Raw genomic sequence first — 16,799 nt, forward strand, 5'->3', positions numbered from 1 at the left:
TTGCGCAGGAAGAAGAGGACTGGACTTTTCCTGGAGAGCCAGGAGAAAAGATGCCCGAACTTAACTAGAGTATAGGAAGTTACCCAGACTGAGTGAGAAAGCAAGAAAGAACTATCTCTAAAACTTGTAATGTAAAACTTTGATGACCTAGTTTGTCATTCACTTGTCAATGACTGACCAATTACCGCATCCTGGGGATCCTGCTACGTGCCAGGGACACAAAGTCTAATTAGAAATCCCTACCAGATCATCACAGCAATTAATTATTAAGTACAAAAGGAAAAAGTTGCCTTTAAATGGAACAATCTGGCAGATGTCACTTAATCACAAGTGTTTAAACTTAGCATCATCACCAATAGAACAACCTGACAATTATTTCAATGCCCTGAGAAAGGTACATCATCACACATGTACTGTTCCTGCCAAAAGTGGCAACAATAAGACAAATCCAAACTGTGGACATTCTATAAAACTGGCTTAAACTCTTCAAAAGTGTCAATGTCATGGGGGGAAAAAAGACTGAAAATCAAAACTAAAGAGATACAGGGGGCTTCCCTGGTGGTCCAATGGTTAAGACTTCATGCTCCCAATGCAGGGGGCCTGGGTTCGATCCCTGATCAGGGAACTAGATCCCGTATGCCATAACTAAAAAGACCCTGCATGCCACAACTAAAAAGACCCTGTGTGCTGCAACAAAGATCCCACGTGCCGCAACTAAGACCTTGCGCAGCCAAATAAATAAATATATTTTTAAAAAGAATATAATTTGGAAAAAAAAACTAAAGAAATGCAACAACTAAATGAGGTATGGGATCTTTTACTGATTCCTGGATTAAAAAAAAAAAAACTATGAAGGACATCACCGGGACAACTGGTGGAATTTAATATGAATATGGACTGTATATGAGATCAGTACTTCTGGGAATCTTGTTAAAAGGCAAATTCTGAATCAGTAGGTCTAGGGTAGTACGTAAGAGTCTGAATTTCTCACAAGTTCCTAGGGAGAGCAGACACTGGTTCTTGGACCACTCTTTAAATCATGTTACTATATCAATATAAAATTTCTAATATAGTGTAGTTAAGTAAGGCAATGTCCTTACTCTTAGAAGTTACATGCCAAAAAACCTAAGGGTGAAATACTTGGTGTCTGCAGTCTACTTTCAAATTCCTCAGAAAAAAAGTTTATATAGAGTAATGGAGCAAATTTGAAAAGTGTTAACAATTGATGAAACTAGGTAAGCTGAAGAATCAAGTGCTCACTGTATTACGTTTTTACAACTTTACTGTACGTTTGAAGCATTTCAAAAACAATTGGGGGAAATGCTCACAATCTAGAACGGAAAGTAGTTACAGTAAAACAGAAAGTATAGAGTTGTACAGTGAACCACCAGTACAAAGAGGAGCACCCAGGAGGGAACCCCCAATGGCCAGAGAGTCCTCACTGAGGATCTGATGTACTGGGAGGGAGGGAGGGCAGTTGTTTCAGTTTGTGCAAAGGGACCAGAGAACTTTGGCACCTTCCAAGAACCACAAGTGTGAATGAAAAATATAAGACAGATAGTGAAATGGCAAAAGATAAGGCTAAAAGACAAGCAAAGAAATTAAGAAGGTACTGGAGGTTTTCTTAACTTGAAAATACCATTCTATAATACTTGAGAAATCCTGAAATACACACCCCGCCCCAGAAAAAACCCTCAAAGACAAAGGAGAAAACCCCACCTCTTACAGTAACCATAGTAAAGACCAAAAGTCAAAAACAAGTGCCTTCCTGGCCAGAGCAGCACTTTCCCAATCTAAAGGACTTCACGCACATGACCGCAGAGCTCAGTTCCTTAAACCCCACAAGGCCCGAGCCAAGCATTTTCCTCCCCATCTATTCCCCCTTGGCCTTCCTCATCTCCACCTACCAAAGCTCCACCAAACCAGGTCCCCTAGAAGGAGCCTCTAGGCCCTTTTCTTCCTCTTCCCTCCCCCCTCCTCTGCATCTTAGTAAATATCTCACTCTAACCCTTCCCATTCTCAGGAGTCTTCTCATTTCCAATCACCCTCCAACCAGACAGCCCCAGTTATCATTGTCATGGAATCTCTCCTCTGAAAAGAACTTGGCATTGCTTCCCCACCACAGGCAGGATGAAGCAGAAATTCCTACAAACCTTACTCACAATGGCCTGCCAACCTCATCACCTGCCTCTACTCCAAACTCTTCTCCAGATAGTATATGTCTCCAGACCTTTATATAACCCCTATCCTCTGCCCCAGAGCACCCCTCCAGACTCTTCCATCTTCCTTCAAGGCTCACACAAATGTCCTCTGCTTTCATAGAAAGAGTTGTTCCCTCTTTTCTGGGTTCCCCCATCACTTTACAAGCATCTCTATTTCAGCACTTGCCACATAGCACGATATCAGTGTTTCCATCTCCCATAAAGCTGAGAGCTCCTTTGAGTACAGAGATCATGCCTTTTTTGAGCATGATAACTTTCATCTAACAACATTCTATAAATGATTAACTGAACTGGCTCCACTGTTTTTAGATTTCATCTAGCAACACCGATGTGTGTGCAAAGGACTAAGAAATCTCTCTCCCGTTATAGATTAGCAAAAAAAAAAAAAAAAAGGCAGGCAGGCTTAATAAATGCATTGTATTTAACTAAACCCTTCCCCCTGCAATTGAGATACAGCAAACTAAACACGACCTTAGACCCGAACTCAATAAAGATACCTAGAAAACATTACCTCTTTCACAGGTCTTAATGACATCAAAGAAGCTTAAATTTCTCTCAAGGGTTGCCATCTTCCATTTCCTTGAGTTTTTTCCCCTCCTCCCAAGGGATCAAGCTCACATTTCACTTATCCACTTCTGTGCAAAATGACAGGTTTCTAAAGATACACTTCAAAGTCAGTCCAGAGCTTTTCTGAGAACATGATGACCCCAGGTCCAAGGAAGCAAGAAAATGATAGCAGATGATTATAAGAAACCTTTGCCAATTTAGAGATCTCCAGGAACAGAAAACCCCCAAGAACACTGACTCATCAGTAATAATAACCTACCTTTTCAGCTCTGCCTTATTCAGTGCACTATCATTTTTCACAAACCATGATTGAGTCTAGATTAATACTGAAATATTTAACATAATGAAATATTCAACATACCATGAGAAAATAGTAACAATGCATCTTTGCTTGGAAACAAAGCATGTATCGGAGTTGCACAGGGCAAATGGACTACTAGCAAAGGCTCCTATCCTTCATGTAACTTGAAATGGGCCACAGTGAATGCATTTTCTGAGTTATGATAGCACTTTCAGTTTCAAGAACAGCCTGCAGTCTAACCTAATAAACCAGTACATGTAATCTGATAATTAACCAGGCTTTCAACACACTCTTCAAATCATAATAAAATAAAACAAAATAAAACAAATAAAATAAAACATAATAAAATAAAACATAGCAATAAAACATTTTCAAAATACAACTGATGAGCCACTTACTTATGACAGTATTTAATAATGAAATCTCAGAACAAGAAAAAGAAGGAAATCCACAGCTCAATATAATGAAATGGAATAGCCAAAATGAAGTAATCCAGAAAAGAACTACCCTTTAAATTAGCAATTAAGGAATTACATCAGTTATCTAACACTAAGATTAAATTGGATTAAATTACTTCATCACAAAAATTAAATGCAAATGATAAATTTTTGCTTCTGTAAAGCCCTCAAAGTTTTTTTTTTTTTAAATTCTTACAGATGATGGTGGGAATGTAAGTTGGTACAGCCACTATGGAAAACAGTATGGAGGCTCCTCAGAAAACTAAAAATAAAATTACCATATGATCCAGCAATCCCACTCCTGGGAATATACCCAGATAAAACTATAATTCAAAAAGATAGGGACTTCCCTGGTGGTTCAGTGGTTAAGACTCCGTGCTGCCAATGCAGGTGGCGCAGGTTCCATCCCTGGTCCGAGGACTAAGATCCCACATGCCACGTGGAGTGGCCAAAAAGATTTTTAAAAATTAAAAAAAAAAAGATACATGCATCCCTATGTTCATAGCAGCACTGTTTACAATAGCCAAAACATGGCAACAACCTAAATGTCCATCAACAGGTGAATGGATAAAGATGTGGTACATACTCAGCCATAAAAAGAAACAAAATTGAGTTATTTGTAGTGAGGTGGATGGACCTAGAGTCTGTCATACAGAGTGAAGTAAGTCAGAAAGAGAAAAACAAATACCGTATGCTAACACATGCATATGGAATCTAAGAAAAAAAAAAGCTCATGAAGAACCTAGGGGCAAGATGGGAATAAAGACACAGACCTACTAGAGAATGGACTTGAGGATATGGGGAGAGGGAAGGGTAAGCTGTGAGAAAGTGAGAGAGTGGTATGGACATATATACACTACCAAATGTAAAATAGATAGCTAGTGGGAAGCAGCCGCATAGCACAGGGAGATCAGCTTGGTGCTTTGTGACCACCTAGAGGGGTGGGATAGGGAGGGTGGGAGGGAGGGAGACGCAAGAGGGAAGAGATATGGGAACATATGTATATGTATAACTGATTCACTTTGTTATACAGCAGAAACGAACACACCACTGTAAAGCAATTATACTCCAAAGACGATGTTAAAAAAAAAAAAAAAAAACCACCTCTGAATGGAAGCATTGGGTTTAATCAGTTCTGAACTTGAACAGTCTCTTTGTTTCTCTGTACCACTAGAAAGAGTGGTGTGTTTAGCAAATATTGTTAATGTGCCTGAGTCTACCTTCAAAGTCTCTACAGAGGTTTAACTGTATATAAGCCAAGGGTCACCCTTAGGGTTCTGGTTTTAACCATTTTATAAAACTAAGATTGTAGTGTCCTCTGTATTCCTTTAGCATTATCTAAATAAAGTTCTAACTAATATTCCCAAATGTTATGTTATCTTACAGGTGAAGGGCAATCACAGGTTTAAATGAAGACAAACTGTAACCATGCAGGCCGTTCTTTTTTTTTTTTTTTTTTTTTGCGGTACGCGGGCCTCTCACTGTTGTGGCCTCTCCCGTTGCGGAGCACAGGTTGTGCTCCGGAAGCGCAGGCTCAGCAGCCATGGCTCACGGGCCTAGCTGCTCCGCGGCATGTGGGATCCTCCCGGACCAGGGCACGAACCCGTGTCCCCAGCATCAGCAGGCGGACTTTCAACCACTGCGCCATCAGGGAAGCCCCTGCAGGCCGTTCTTGTGTCGGAAATGTGACTGTTAAAATTATCTCAGTAAAGTTCCGCAGTTTTGTCCCAAAAAAAAAAAAAGTGGTACACATATACAATGGCATACTACTCAGCCATTAAAAAAGAATGAAATAATGCCATTTGCAGCAACATGGATGTAACAAGAGATTATCATACTAAGTAAAGTAAGTAAGAAAGAGAAAGACAAATACCATATGATATCACTTATATGTGGAATCTAAAATATGGCACAAATGAACCTACCTACAAAACAGAAACAGAATCACAGACATAGAGAACAAACTTGTGGTTGCCCAGGGGAAGGTGAGGAGGGAGAGGGATGGACTGGGAGTTTGGAGTTCGTAGATGCAAACTATTACATTTAGAATGGATAAACAACAAGGTCCTAAGGTATAGCACAGGGAAATACATTCAATATTCTGTGATAAACCATAATGGAAAAGTATATTTTTAAAAATGCAAAAAAATTCTTACAGCTGAAAATTACAACTTCCACAATAAAATTCCCTTTCTTCTTTTACTACAATGGGACCACTGAACAGATGACAAGAAATTTTAAAAATCTAATCACACTACTCATACAATACTTGTTCCAAATGATCAAATCTTTGTTACAAATATTTAGAATAACACTCAAAGTTGCCTTGCAAACTGTATTTACCTTACATGCATTGCTCCAAACTTGTAGCCAGTGAAAAAGCACAAATTAAATCCCAATCAAAAGGGGGTTTGATAGATGACAGCCCATCAACAAGTAAATAGAAATGTATGGTAATTTCAAGCTCCATTAGAAATGGAGTTGGTGGTATGCTTGCACACAGAGAAAGTTTGATAGTTATAAAAAAAAACTAAAGGGGAAAATAATGAACATTTAGAGGCTCCAACAGAGAAAGGGCAATGCTGAAGTTTTATTTTGAAGCACGGTTATTTCTGCACACTCTGAACTTTCAATAATGGATAAATTTAGTATAGTGCTCTTGCAAGTGAACAAAACAGCATGAGACAGGGCAAGTAAAGCCAAACTGTTCACCTCCCTACACAGTTCGGCCCATTCAGCCCAGGACCACAACATGGGGGGCTGAGCTGACCACCACACTGCACAAGCAACAAATACCACCCTCAATGTCTGGAAGCAAGCACAGTGGCACCTAGGCAAATTTTAGGAACTGTTGCTCTGTGAGACTCTCCGTAATGCCTGATGTGTTTAACTTTTTTCTTAAGAGAAAACAGAAGGTACTAATAAGACAAATCCTCCAACACATAAGGTATAGCCAAAATTCCTTAAGACTTCTAAGTGTGTGGCTTCACAGTCCCTCAAGGGGAAAAAATGATTTGGGCTGGGAAAGCAGAAAGGATAATTGATTTCATGTTTTTCACTATTTTGTTTATCTCTATACAGAAGGTCAAACTTGCAAAATACATATTTTTTGAATGAATTTATTTTTACCTGTTTATTTTTTCACTTTTTTTTTTTTTTTTTTTTTTTTTTTTTTTTTGCTGTACGCGGGCCTCTCACTGTTGTGGCCTCTCCCGTTGCGGAGCACAGGCTCCGGACGCGCAGGCTCAGCGGCCATGGCTCACGGGCCCAGCCGCTCCGCGGCATATGGGATCCTCCCAGACCGGGGCACGAACCCGTATCCCCTGCATCGGCAGGCGGACTCTCAACCACTGCGCCACCAGGGAGGCCCTATTTTTTCACTTTTTATATGCAGTAAAATTCACTCTAGTATACTATTCTACGACTTTTGACAAACTCAGTTGTGTAATCACTTCCATAATAAAGAGATAGAACAGTTTAAAGAATTTATTTTATTTTCACAACAGCACACACATACAACTAAACCATAGACCCTAACTGTACAAAAGATTATTCACTTCAAGAGCAAATTTGGCATCAAATTACTGCAAAGCTACAGTAACCAAAACAGTGTGGTACTGGCATAAAGACAGACACAGAGATCAATAGAACAAAATAGAGAACCCAGAAACAAACCCTTTCATGGTCAAATGATTTTCGACAAGGTGTCAAAACCACTCAATGAGGAAAGGACAGTCTTTTCAATAAGTGGGGCTGAGAAAACTAGATATCCACATGTAAAACAATGAACATGGACTCTTACCTAATATCATATATAATAATTAACTCAAAATGGATCAAACATCTAAATGTAAGAGCTAAAACTATAAAACTCTTAGGAAAAAAAAAATCACAGGGGGACTTCCCTGGTGGCACAGTGGTTAAGAATCCACCTGCCAATGCAGGGGACACGGGTTCGATCCCTGGTCCAGGAAGATCCCACATGCTGCGGAGCAACTAAACCCGTGTGCCACAACTACTGAGCCTGCCCTCTAGAGCCCGCAAGCCACGACTACTGAGCCCGCGTGTCACAACTACTGAAGCCCACTCACCTAGAGCTGGTTCTCCGCAACAAAAGAAGCCACCGCAGTGAGAAGCCCACACACCACAATGAAGAGTAGCCCCCACTTGCCACAACTAGAGAAAGCCCATGTGCAGCAACGAAGACCCAATGCAGCCAAAAATAAATAAATAAATTTTTTTAAAATCACAGGGCAAAAGTTTCATGACATTGGACTTAGTAATGATTTCTTGGATATGACACCAAAGGCACAGGTAACAAAAGAAAAAAAGAGATAAACTTCATCAAAATAAAAACCTGTGTGTACCAAAGGACATTATGAACAGAGTGAAAAGGCAATCCAGACAACAGAAGAAAATAACTGCAAAACATATATGTGAAAAGAGATTAGTATCCAGAATATATAGAAAACTAAAACTCAACCAAAAAAAAAACCAACTCAATGATGTGCAACACACTTGAATAGACATTTCTCCAGAGATATACAAATGGCCAATAAACCCATGAGAAGATACTCAATATCACTAATCATTTGGGGAATGCACATCAAAACTATAATGAGATACCATCTCACATTCATTAAGATGGCTACTATCAAAAAAAAAAAAAAGAAAATAACAAGTGTTGGTAAGGATGTGGAGAAATCAGAACCCTTGTGCCCTGCTGGTTGGAATGCAAAATGGTACAGCCACTGTGGAAGACAGTATGGCAGTTTCTCAAAAAGTTAAAAATAAACTTACCATATAATCCCGCAATTCCACTTCTGGGTATATATCCAAAAGAACTGAAAACAGTGTCTCGAAGAGATATTTGTATACCCATGTTCATACAGTACTATTCACAGCAGAACTATCCAAATGCTTACTAGCAAATGAATGGATAAGCAAACTAGGATATATATAAAATATTATTCAGCCTTAAAAAGGGAAGGAAATTCTGATATATGCTACAACATGGATGGACCCTGAGGACATTATGCTAAGTAACATAAGCTAGTCACAAAAAGATTAAGATTCCACTTATATGAGTTACCTAGAGTAGTCAAAGAGACAGAAAGAAAGGTGATTGCCAGGAGCTGGGGTAAGGGGGTAATGGGGACTTGAAGTTTAATGGGTATAGTTTTAATTTTACAACATTAAAAGACTTCTGGAGATAAATGGTGGTGATGACTGCACAATATGAATGTACTTAATACCACTGAACTATACATTTAAAAATGGTTATGTTGGTAAATTTTATGTTATGTGTATTTTACAATTTTTTAATTTAAGAAAAAAAAAGGAAGGGAAGAAAATTCTGACACATGCTACAACATAGATGAACCTCAAAGGTTAAGTGAAATAAGCCAGACAAAATAGGACAAATATATGATTCCACTTATATGAGGTACCTAGAATAGGCAAATTCACAAAGAAAAAAAGTAGATGAGAGGTTACCAGGGGCTCGGGAGAGGGCAGGATGGGGAGTTACTGTTAAATGAGTAGAGTTCCTGTTTAGAATGATGGAAAAGTTCTAAAATGGATGGTGATGATGGTTGCAGAACATTGTAAATGCACTTAATGCTTAAAAATAGTGAAAATGGTAAATTTTATGTTATGTATATTTAACCCCAATTTAAAAACATTATTTTAAGAGTAGCAAATCTTTTCCCCTAGGAATTCCACTTCTAAGAAGTTTCCCTTAAGAAGTAAGGACAGGGCCTCCCTGGTGGCGCAGTGGTTGAGAGTCCGCCTGCCGATGCAGGGGATACGGGTTCGTGCCCCGGTCTGGGAGGATCCCATATGCCACGGAGCGGCTGGGCCCGTGAGCCATGGCCGCTGGGCCTGCGCGTCCGGAGCCTGTGCTCCGCAACGGGAGAGGCCACAACAGTGAGAGGCCCGCATACAGCAAAAAGAAAAAAAAAAAAAAAAAAAAAAAAAAAAGAAGTAAGGACAGGCAAAAGATTCAGCTACAAATTAAAGCAGCTCTGGAAGCAAATGAAATGTCCAACAGAGGACTGATTAAAGAAGCTATATTGGAACAGTAGGGGATCATTAATATGCTATGTTAACACTGTGAGATTAACCATATTTCATCAATTCTAAAGCATACATATTTCACATCTTTAAGTCTCTAAAATTTGGATGTCTTACAATTGATGGCATTTCCTAGTTTATTTGGCAGTTTATTTTCTTAGTGGTACATAAAGGTTAATCTTAATGCTACTATTAATAGGGGAAATGTTCAAGTATGATAAATGGACAGCAGATTACAATAGAGCAAATAAAGTAAAATCTAGTTTTTATCAAAGTTATACATAGTCAATACACATACCTAGAAAAAAAATCACAGGATGTACACCAAAATGTTAACAGTGTTTATATCTCTAGGTGATATAAATATGAATTTTTTTAATAAAGTTGTTGACTTTTTTGTTATTGTTTTTAATCTTTCAGCCGTGCCACGCAGCACATGGGATCTTATTCCCTGGTCAGGGATCAAACTCTCGCCCCCTGCATTGGAAGTGCGGAGTCTTAACCACTGGACCACCAGGAAGTCTCAGTGGTTTTATTTTTTAAAAAAACTTAAATAAACTGGATGTAAAGCCATGCTGCCTCCACCCCCATATCAATCTGGCACAATCCTATATATAGCATAAGTATATCTACTCACATTAGATATGAGTCAGGTATCACAAAAGACTAAAAGATACAAAAGAATGTAATTGCCTTGAAGGAGCTCAGCATGTAACAAAAGAATTTATGGTCCACAAGAGTCTTTACGAAGGTAAATCAGCAACTCAGTGCTATGTAAATAACTGAACTAGTCCACTGGTTTTACTGATAAGACAACTTAATATGAACCAAAACATGTCCTGCCCAGCAGTCCATAACTAAAGGAATAAATTAGCATCCTATCATGTTAGACATTAAAATAAATATCCTTTATAAGTCATCTTAGTCATTACATAGCTGACAAAGTTCAAACTCTCCAACTGAGACTCATAAGATTAAAAAACCCTAAAAGCAGGTTAACATCATAAATCATCAGATAATAGACACATAATCAATGACAAATTAGCAACAGCAGGAAACCACTTACCATACAATTATTGTTTGCTATGACATTTTAAGAACTACATTTTAAAAAAATTCTTTCCAGAAGTTGGCTACAATAAAAACTTTAGTTCCTGCCCTCAAAGTAGACATAGCTCAGCTGGGGCGGGGGTGGGGAGAGACACACAGGGAAACGCTCTATGACACTGTATTTGGCAATGACTTCTTAGAAGATACCAAAAGCATGAGCAACAAAAGAAAAAACAAATAAATGGGACTTGATCAAAATTTAAAGCTTTTTAACATCAAAGGACATATCAACAGGGTAAAACTGAGAGAAAATATTACAAGTCCTCCATCTAATAAGTGATTAACAGCCAGAATATACAAAGAAGTCCTATAACTCAACAACAAAAAACCCCCAAACAATTAAAATGGCCAAAGGACGTGAACAGAGATTTCTTCAAAGAAAATAAACAAATGGCCAATAATCACAAGAAAAATGCTCAACAACACTAAACATTAGAGAAATGCAAATCAAAACCACAATGAAACATCAACTCACATCCATTAGGATGACTATTATTAAAAAGTAAATAATTTTTTTAAAATTAAAAAACAGAAAATAACAAGCGGTGGTGAAAATATGAAGAACATGGAACACTTTCACATTGCTGTTAGGAATGTGAAGTAACATAGCTACTGTGGAAAACAGTACGGCAGTTCCTCAAAAATTTAAGTGTAGAATTACCATACCAAATGACCTAGAAATTCCACTTCTGGGTATATACCCAAAAGAGCTGAAAGCAGTGACACAAACACATAGTTGCACATCGATGTTCACAGCAGCATTATCCACAATGGCCAAAATATGGAGGCAACCCAAGTGTTCATCAATAGATGAATGGATAATGGAATGTTACTCAACCTTAAAAAGGAAGGAAATTCTGACACATGCTACAACATGGGTGAACCCTGAAGGCATTATGCTAAGTAAAATAAGCCAGGTACTTAACATAGTTAAGTTAATAATTCAAAGTGACAGAAAGTACAATGGTGGTTGCCCTCGGGCTGGGGGGAGAGGAAATGGAGAGTTATTGTTTAATGGATATGGAGTTTCAGTTTAGGACAATGAAAAATTTTTCTGGATATGGACAGCAGTAGTGGTTACACAACAATGTGAATGTACTTAATGCCACTGAAGTGTACACATAAAGATAATTTAAATGCTAAGTTTTGTTATGTATATTTTAAAAACTAATGAGAATGTCATAATCAGGTGCAAATTTTAGAATTTCAGATAAGTTAAAGATCACTTTCAGCAACGATGATCAATGTCTCAATAGAAAAGCCATATCAATCAGCCTTCGGATGGATAGCATTTGTATCAGAGAAGGATGGAGTATTCCAGAACAAATGCCTGGCAGATGCAGAGACATGTAGCAACAATTCACAATAGAAAATAAGGCTGAAAAATAAGTTAGGGCCAGGACTTAGAAGGTGCTGAATGCCTATCTAAGATTCTGACTAGTCCAACAACAAGATAGCAGTACATTTCCCAAAAGAAGAATGAGTACTGCTTATGTGTAAAAGACTGACTGGTGGAGGGGAAGATAGTAAGAAATTCAACTAACTTCAGCAAACACTTACAGAGCAACAACAGTGTTCCAAATTCTCAGATTATAAAAACTGAAGGGAGAGGAGGGGTGGGTAGTGACTGCAAAGAGATTTCCAGAGTACTGGTAATTTTCTGTTTCTGGATCTGGATGGTGTCTATGGGTGGTGTTCACTCAAATAATTCATTAGACAGGTACTGTTGTAATTTGAATACTTTTCTACATGTACGTTATACTTTAAGTTTTTAAAGTTTTATTAAAAATAAAGGCTAAGACCCAACTTCTAAGAAACCCCCAGCTGAGAGGAAGTAATCCATAAAAATATTTACCAAATGACGTAAAAGATGTAACCACAGAATATGTACAAGGTACCCAAGAAGCACTGAGATCCAAGAGAAAACCCAGAGGCACTAACGTCTAAGGTGAGTTTTAAAGAATAAACAAGTTTGTCAGATGGATGAGAAAAACAGTGCTCTAGGCAAAGGAAAAAATATGAAAAAGGCACCAAAGCAAACAATAGAACAATTTATCCAGAGAACTACAAGTAGTTTTGATAGTTCAAAGATAAGAAGATAATCTAGAGTGGAAGCAGAGAGAAGGGAAAACAGGAATTTATGTAAGAGGAAGACCAGATGTAAAGGATTTCATCTGATTAGATCTCGGTGGAAAGGAATAAGAATGGAATGAGGATGGTTCTCAATTTGCCCATAACAGCAACTTGGTCATCAAGGCCCTCCATAATCTGACTGTTGCCTCATCTGTCATAGTTCCAACCACAAGCCAGACTCCAGACAGAAAAGACTCCTTCCTCCTTCATTCAACGTCCATCTAATTTTTTCTTTAATCTCCAGGCCAGGTACCATGCAGAAGGCTAAGGCTCACTTTCTAGCAGGAAAGGCAAACAGGGATATCAATAACAAGGTACAGTACAGTGGAGTACACCAGCTAGTGGGAAGAAGTTTGCTACCAGAAAGGAAAGTGCTAGCTTGAGTCTTGTGATAGGACTAAGAGCTCGTTATAAAAGTGATGGAATACAAATTGGGGGAGTGGGGGAGAACAAGGTGCGTCACTGAGCAAACAACAGTAACAGATAATCCGAGGCCCCTACATCCAATTTATATGTAAGGCCTATCTCATTTCTCCAAAATACAGCTCTCTTTATCCCACCACCTTCACTCCCACCATCTTCCTAGCTCAACTCCCTACTTCCACTTGTACACATATACAAGCCTTGCAAGCACTAGCAGGAGCAATCTTCTTAAAAAGGAAATCAGATCATGAAACTTCCTACAATGGCTTCTTACAGCTCTTAGAAGAAAATCCAAACATGTGACGTGGAGTTTCCTGGCAATCTCATGTTAAGGCCTTCTCCCCATCCTAAAAGTATTCAAGCTACACAAGTCTTCTCTTAGGTCTCTAAACACATGGAGTTCTCTCCTGCCTCAGGACCCTTATTTACACAAGTAGAATATCCTGTTCCCTCTGTCTAGATCTTCATCAGCACACAAACCACTACCCCCAACAACCAGGTCTGTCTGTCACGTCTCACACCACTGCTACTTTCTCAAAGAAATCCCAGGACTCTGACAGTTACTGCCTATCTCTACATCTGGTTTAGGTCTAAAGAAGAAAAATGTTTCTCATTTTGGTCCTCTTGAGTTTTTTTGGTTTTTTTGGTTTTGTTTTCTTTTTGTCTGCGTTGGGTCTTCCTTGCTGCGTGTGAGCTTTCTCTAGTTGCGGCTCATTGCGGTGTGCCGGCTTCTCATTGCAGTGGCTTCTCTTGTTGCAGAGCACGGGCTCTAGGCGCACAGGCTTCAGTAGCTGTGGCACATGGGCTCAGGAGTTGCGGCGCATGGGCTTAGCATCTCCACAGCATGTGGGATCTTCCTGGACCAGGGCTCGAAACCCGTGTCCCCTGCACTGGCAGGTGGATTCTTAACCACTGCGCCACCAGGGAAGCCCAGTCCTCTTGAGTTTGAGATGCCCCTGGGGGCACCCAAGCAGCTCTCCAGTGCACAGGTGACCATGTGGATGAGGTGAAACATCTGCACTCAAAATAGAAGCTTCCACTTTAGCACAAGTATCGGACTTTAGCATAAGTTTGATGGCAGGGAGACTGCACAGAGAACGGATTCTCAACTTGGAGGGGGAGGGCATCCCTGATCTCTTAAGTCACCATACGAATGAGATGTTACTGATGGAAGGAGGGTGATACCACATCAACGCTGTGAAAGACTGAGATATGCTGGACAGAATCCTAGATATGAGTGTACTGAACAACAAGAAGAAGAAGACTGAGAAACAAGAGCCAAAACTGTAAGGAAAACCAGGAGAGATTTACATCACAATTCCACAAACTCCTTCGCCCTTTTATGCTTCCTCCCTACCAAACCCTACTCCTGTTTCATCCAGTTCAAATGCCATCCCCTCCTGGAAGCATTAGCCCCCACTCCACATCTCCACCAGTTTTTATCATTATTATTATGTAAGACTGACCCATGCACAAGTTTCTCAGCAGTAGTGTTACGGTACTAAACGCCATCAGCCTTGTACTACACCTGGGGTGTGTGTGTCTCTTCCTTATTACAACTGTGAGCTCTTGGGGGCAGAGACCATTTCTTAATCAACTGTGGTCCCTTAAGAAAGTGGATAAATTATTTTTTAACTTGGTAAAAGTCAAAAAGGGTAAATAATTGCGCAGAGGCTATGGATAATTTCTCACCCCCTCCCTCTTGTAAAATAAAGTAACACATCTTAATTTGATTTATAAATTCATACTTTCCCAAAATAACATACACCTGTACAGTCTTTAAGAATCACTGCTAAACAAAATATCCTCTCATCGAAATGCCTTTCCTGTTGCAACAATACAGTGGTGTAATCATTTCCTTCATCATAAACACGAAATGCCCTTAATTTAGTTGGAGACTTAACATATCTTACTCTTTTCTAAACTATCCTAAGTTTTGTATAAAACAGACACACCAAAAAAATGTTACAAAGACGCGGGAGTACATAAGAGGTTGTCAGTCCTGGATCTGAGCCAACTGCCGCCTGCATTATTGGGAAGCCATTCCTGCCAAGCCAAGGTTAGGCATTCAGTCAACATTTTTTCCAACAAGCGCTTCGCACACGCACACTCCTTTAAAAGTCAACAACAACAACAAAAAGGTTCCAAGGACATTCGTGAAAACTAGTACTAATCAGTGTTAGGTGCGTCCAATTAACCAGCACAAGAAGTCTGAGTAATTTCACAACAAAGGTTAACACGGTGCACGCCAGAAGTCCACACGGGCGTGGCTGCCCTTCCCAACCAGACTGTGTCAGAGAAAAGGGTCACTCAAACTTTCACATACGCTCGGGCCGGGAATGCGGGGCTGCGGGCCCAGCAAACGTCCTGTCCACCTGACCAGGAAGTTTCGGTGGCGGTGGCGGGGGTGCGACCACAGAAACCACAAACCACACGTACTTCAATGGAAAACTCAACTCCCGGACCCGCCCGCACCTGGAACAACGCGCCGACTCTTCCCCACAAGGAAGGCGGCCGAAGAGGCCCAGCGCGGGCCTGGCGCGCGCACCAAGCCCACTTGAACAAAGTTTAGAAACCGGGAGAAACTTTCAAGTGAGGAAGCGCCGCGGCGGCGCGGGGCCGGCGGCTCGCTCTGCTCCAGCCGCCGCGGCCCCTCAACTTCTCGAGCGCCAGGAAACGCCGGGCCTCACGGCCAGGGCCCAGGCCCGGGGCGCCGCCGGGGAAGCGGGCCGGAGGCCGCACCAGCGCCCGCCCGGAGCCTGATTCCGGGCGGGGTCGTGGAGGTGACCGCACCCGGCCCGCCCACCCGAGGAGCCCCTTCGGCCCGGCTGGGGAGCCCGCACCTGCACGAAGACAATTACCTGCGACGAGCTCGGCGAGTGCAGCAAGATTCTCGAAGCCCGAAGCCGACTGCCGCCGCTTTGTCTCCGCCTGTCCGGCTCCGAGGAGGAAATGGGCCGCCCGGCGCCCCCGGCCCCGCCCGCCCTTCCCAGCACCTCCCTCCGGCGCGCTCTTCCCGGCGCCTCCCGCTGCAGCCCAGCTTTCCCGCTCCTCGATTTGGAGAGAGCCCTCGACCAAAGAGCCTGGCGGTGCCAGGCCTGGACCCCCAACAGGACCTCTTGCTCTCCGCCCCTCACCCCTGAGTTACTTAATCCCAGGCCCCTAGTGACCTAGGGATGGGAGTGACCCCTCCCCCGCCCGAGAGGAAGGAGGAGCGCTGACTCCTGGAACAGCCCGCGAGCGGGGGAGGGCAGGTGAGTCACCGCTCCGCGCACAGGTGAGTCTCCGGGCGCGGCCTGCTCAAGCCCCACCCCCCGCTGGTGCCTCAGGGAACGGGTTGAGTCGACGCAGATCCTGGGCACTCTCCTCTGAGGAGTGCCACAGGTGTTCGGAGTAACAGGCTTCTGGAAAAGTACTCTAGGTCCTCCCACTGGTTTTACAGAAGGAGAAACTGAGGCCTCACAGCTTGAGGCGAAGTGAAAGTAGAATCCGACTCTAGGGACCTCATAA

At 41.3% G+C, this 16,799-nt stretch overlaps 1 protein-coding gene across 1 annotated transcript in view; it reads right to left on the reverse strand.

Moving 5' to 3' along the window:
- CTNNA1 (catenin alpha 1) overlaps positions 1-16,260 on the reverse strand; it is a 183,265-nt gene extending 167,005 nt beyond the window's left edge. Inside the window, exon 1 of the mRNA XM_082621605.1 lies at positions 16,151-16,260. The gene's annotated coding sequence lies outside the window, so the exon portion shown is untranslated. The remainder of the gene's footprint in view (positions 1-16,150) is intronic.
- Between the last annotated feature and the right edge of the window lie 539 nt (positions 16,261-16,799).

This window comes from Mesoplodon mirus (genome assembly GCF_964341445.2).
Source record: "Mesoplodon mirus genome assembly, chromosome: 5".
Taxonomy (NCBI): domain Eukaryota; kingdom Metazoa; phylum Chordata; class Mammalia; order Artiodactyla; family Ziphiidae; genus Mesoplodon; species Mesoplodon mirus.